The sequence below is a fragment of the Vespa velutina genome, chromosome 11 (genome assembly GCF_912470025.1).
Source record: "Vespa velutina chromosome 11, iVesVel2.1, whole genome shotgun sequence".
Lineage (NCBI taxonomy): Eukaryota > Metazoa > Arthropoda > Insecta > Hymenoptera > Vespidae > Vespa > Vespa velutina.
The window spans coordinates 6509589-6514588 of record NC_062198.1 but is presented as its reverse complement, the minus strand read 5'-3'; the positions used below and the strand labels follow the sequence as shown (position 1 = coordinate 6514588).

Sequence of the window (5000 nt, the reverse complement as noted above, 5' to 3'; positions counted from 1 at the left end):
GATGTTGGTGAGGAAGGGTGGTGGGATTGACAGCGACGGGAAGTGGGATAGGAAGGGACGAAAGAAAACAAAACAAAACAAAAAAAATAAAACATAAAGAAAAATAATCATTCTGCAATCACGATTAATCGTGAAAGCAAGAAAATGAAATTTGACCGCAAAGTACGTAGGGTAAAAAATGCTTTTTTATATATATATATATATATATATATATATATATATATATATATATATATATAATGAACGTTCGCGATGGCAGTAAAATGCGTTATAAAATATTCGTGACCACCAAAAATGTTTTAATGATAAGGGATAAGTTTCCTTCCCCTTCCCCCTCCACCCTCCCCCCCTCTCTCTCTCTCTTTTCGAACTATTTCAACTTTGATAGTGTCATCGAGATCCTAAAGTATTCTATTTATTTATTTATTTATTTATCTTTCTTCCTTCTATTCCTCCATCTTCTTTGTTTTCTTTTTCAACTCTTGGCAAATGAAATTATCAAGAGAATCAAATTTCACTTCGCCAAGGGTATCTCGAGTTTCCCTCCCGCTTAAAGTTGAATGGGCGGGATGGTAGAAGAGTGGGGGGTGGGGGGGAATGTGTGGGGAGAGAACGGGGGAAATTCTCGGCGGTGGTTTAACTGCATAGTATCGTGGGAGAGGGGAGTGGCGGGGAGGGGAGAGGAGCGTGATGGTGAAAGAAAGAGAAACATAATCATATAATCTTAGATATTTTTCAATAGTTTATCAAAAGAGAAAGAAAGAAAGAAAGAATGAAAGAATGAAAGAATGAAAGAAAGAAATGAATGAATTACGAAATGTAAAAAGTATTTCGTTTATTTCAACGTTCTCTCGAAAATAAAAAGAAATTACATACAACGTACATTTTTTACCTTCCCAAATCCTTTCACTATATCATTCCTTCCCCTCCCCCCACCTATCCTCACCATAGTTATCATAATATTTACTTTACTTTCGTTCACTTAATAATTTCTCTGTGTAGCTTGGTCGTTTTCAATCTCCCTATCCCTATTTAGTCCCCTTATCCCTAACACGATCTTAGATCTTACTACCTCTCAACCCCCTCATCCAACCTTTCAAACTTAAAACTTGGACTAAAGACAGGACCTCCTCCTCTTCTTCTTCTTCTTCTTGTATGATTTCACCATCAGCATCAACATCAACATCAACATCGCCATTACCATCATCATTGCCACCCTTCTTCAATCTTCTTCACCCTTATTCATCCTTCTTCATTCTTATTCACCCTTCCTTCACCTTAACTTCCATCTTTCTTCCTCTTTCTTTTCAATTTCTTCTTCTCTCTCTCTCTCTCTCTCTCTCTCTCTCCCTTTCTTTCTTTCTTTCTTTCTTTCGAATTTCTCCTCTTCTCTTCTTTCTTCTCATCTCATCTGTACTCTTCTCTTCTCTTCTCTTCTCTTCTCTATGTCTTGTCTCGTTTCCTGCGGCATCACCAAACCGGATCGGATTCGGGAACGCCAAGAAGACGACCCAGAATGTGGTCCAAGTTGTCCGAGAAATCTGGATGCTGAGAAGGGTCAAGGGCAAGATTTTGTTTCTTCTTTCTTTCTTTTTTCCTTTCTTTTCTTTTTTTTTCCACTCTCTTTCTCTCTCTCTCTCTCTCTCTTTCTCATTTTTCTCTGATCTCTTTTCTCTTTTTCTTAATCTCTTTTTTTTCCCTTTTTTTCCCTCTCATTTTTCTTTTTTATACCTTTTGCAACGCCCTCCCTCCTCCCTACGCGGTCCCAGTATCACCCTTCTCACCCCCGGGCAACTAACGCATAACCGAGAGAATGCATGCAGTCCATCCTCCTCCTCCTCCTCCTCCTCCTCCTCCTCCTCCTCTTCCTCCTCCTCCTTCTGCGATTAAGAGATATCACGATCGTTCTTTCGTTTTATACTTTGTTCTTTCTTTTCTTTTTTTTTTTTTTAATTTTTCTTTTTTCTTTTTTTTATTTGATTTCTTTCCTCCATTCTTTTCTTTCCTTTTTCTTTTTCTTTTTTTTTTGTTTTTCTTTGCTCGTTCGTTCGTTCGTTCGTTCTTTCTTTCTTTCTTTCTTTCTTTCTTCTTCTTTTTCTTCGACTTTTTCATCTTTTTTGCCGAGTAGAAGACTCCTGTGTATGTGTGTGTGTATGTGTGTGTGTGTGTGCATTGAAGAATTTGATATTTTCGATTGAAGGGTTGATGATGGGTGAGGAATTTATTCTTCTTCTTCTTCTTCTTCTTCTTCTTCTTTTCTGTTTTCTATTTTCTGTTGTTGTTGTTTTTTTTTTACGATACAAAGGAAAAGAAAAAAAAAAAAGCGACAAAAAAAAGTTTGAATGGAAAAAAAAAGGAAAATATATTTCAATCGCAAATAATATGGCATAGAACGTTTTAGAAATTTTTCATTCGTCCTCTTTTTATTCGTTTCAATTTTTCTTCTTCTTTTTCTTTTTGTTCTCTCTCTCTCTCTCTCTCTCTCTCTCGCTCTCATATCTCGTAATCGTGACTCAAGCAAACAGATATTTATTTACGTCGGGCTCCTCGTGATCGTACAGTCGAGACACAACAACGAATAATGTAAAAATAGCATTGCAAACGAGGGAGAAAATGAGACAGACAGAGAGAAAGACAGAGAGAATGAGAGAGAGAGAGAGAGAGAGAGAAAAAAAGTATAAAAAAAAGAGAAAGAAGAAGAAGAAGAAGTAGAAGGAGAAGAAGAAGATGATGATGATGATGATGATGATGATGATGATGATGATGATGACGATAAGAACGTATCAGCATCCGTGGACGAATATAAACTCGACGAGTTATTCCGGAGCTACGATCTTCTTAATTAGAACAATTAATCCCTCCGAGAATAGAGAGATGACGTGGGACCACGACGTTATAACGATAAAATACGTCGAATCATGTTGGTTCATTTTTTTTTTATTTTCCTTTTATTTTCCCCTTTTCTTCTTTTTTTTTTTTATCTTCCTTTTTTTTTGTTTCCCCACTTTTTCTTCCTTTTTCTCTTCTTCTTCACTTTCTTTTCCTTTTTCTTTTTAGGGGAGTTTGAATAATTACAATAATACGATTAGGAAATCGAAGTGAAGGAAAGTTACTGAGGAAATATTTTACGAAATATAAATATATAAATAAATAAGTAAATAAATAAATAAATGGATAAATGAATAAACAAATGAAAAAATAAAGTCGATTATCTTGAAATTGATCGAAGTTACATTCACGTGTGTGTGTATGTTTGTGTATATATATATATATTTTTGTTATTGTTGTTGTTGTTGTTGTTGTTATTAGTTAAATTATGAGATCGAAAAAATTTGCAAAAATTGTGGCAAAATTTGCAAAAAGGGAGAGAAAAAACAGGGGAAAAAAAGAAAGAAAAAGAGAAAAATACTAAACAAAAAGAAAAATGAATCGATGAATCACGATAACGATTATTTAATTAACAATCACCCGTTAATTTCAATTCTAAAAAAAACTTCATGACGCCCTGATATGAAACGATAGAAATCGAAATATTTTCATGGCGATGGAAAATAAAAAAAGAAAAAGAAGGAAGAAGGAAAGAAAAAAAAATGTCAATCTCTCTCTCTCTCTCTTCCTTTTTGTTTTTCTTCGTGACGATCGACGTAATCGAATGCTCTTTTAAATTTTAATTACAAGAAATTAGAACGACGCGCTCGTTTGACGTTTCTTAACTCGTTACGAAAATCTAACGAACGGTTTATCCTTGAACAGACACGGTTGAAAGGAAACGGAAATCCTCGAGAAGGATCTATCACAAAGATCCAGATAAAAGGTGCCTCTAAATTTAACCCTTTCACCAACCAATGTATATTAGTTCCTATACTAAGATATACGGTTTTCCTGTCTCACTTGTCTCTAACCGTTTCCTACCCCCCTACAACTTAACCTTTCACCCTACCTTTATCTCTCTTTCTCTCTCTCTCTCTCTCTTTCTCTTTCTCTTTCTCTTTCTCTCTTTCTCTCTGTCTCTCTGTCTCTGCCTTTATCTTTCTCTCTCTAACTCACTTTTCAACCCTTCCTACAATACTTAACCCGATTAAATGCAGTTCGATCGATTTTTCTATACCACGAAATCAAATCTAATTTCGAATCGTATTATTAGAAATTTACAAATATTGATGTATTCAATTAAATTGCCTTAGGGTGTTATTATTCGATCGCACTTTTCCCTTCTCTTTTCTTTCTTTTCTTATTCCTCTCTCTCTCTCTCTCTCTCTCTCTCTCTCTCTCTCTCTCTCTCTCTCTCTCTCCATTCCCTCCCTCCCCCCCACCCTATTTTTTATTTTCATTTACTTTTTCTTTCTTCACCATTCCCCTACCCGTTCCACCCCACCCCACCCCCATCATTCACTATCATAATCATAATGCTATTTAACCCTAAAACTCTCGTCTACATTCTATTCACGTCGACATTTTAAAAATTCTTCCAATGAACGTACCGTGCATCTTTAATGTCATTTCTATACAAAATATATATTCGCAATGTGTTTATTAAAATTCGCATTTTGTGTAATGTGCTATGCGTTAGTAGAAACAACGAGAAAAGGAAAAAGAAAAAAAAAAAAAAAAAAGAAAGGATAAAAAAGAAGACAAAAAAAGAGTGAAAGATATAGAGAAAGAAGTATAGGAAAAATAATAATAATAATAATAATAATAATAATAATAATAATAAAAGAAAAAAAATGGAAAGAAAGAAAGAAACGAGAGAAACAAATAATAAAAAAAAAAAAAAGAAAAAAGAAAAAAGAAAAAAGAAAAGTAAGAAGGAAGAAGATAATGGAGAAACACGACGAGAAAGAATTTTCTCAATCGTAAATCAAAGACGAAAAGAAAAAAATCTTGGGCCATATACGCGATTACTTCGAGATAATCCTTGAACTTTTATTTTTGTTGTTGTTGTTGTTTTTTTCTTTTCTTCTTTTTTTTTCTTTTTTTTTTTTTTTTTTTTTTTTTATATC

At 34.2% G+C, this 5000-nt stretch overlaps 1 protein-coding gene across 10 annotated transcripts in view; it reads left to right on the top strand.

Moving 5' to 3' along the window:
* LOC124953200 overlaps window positions 1–5000 on the top strand; it is a 101373-nt gene that overhangs the window by 43208 nt on the left and 53165 nt on the right. For 4 of the 10 annotated variants that reach the window (XR_007102162.1, XR_007102158.1, XR_007102145.1 and 1 more), the window contains 2 exons: window positions 2519–2920; window positions 3058–3286. The exons of 3 other annotated variants lie outside the window; for them this stretch is intronic. The gene's annotated coding sequence lies outside the window, so the exon portion shown is untranslated. Of the gene's footprint in view, window positions 1–2518; window positions 2921–3057; window positions 3287–5000 lie in introns of those variants that run through there. 3 more of the 10 variants (XR_007102159.1, XR_007102156.1, XR_007102146.1) reach the window with 1 other exon arrangement.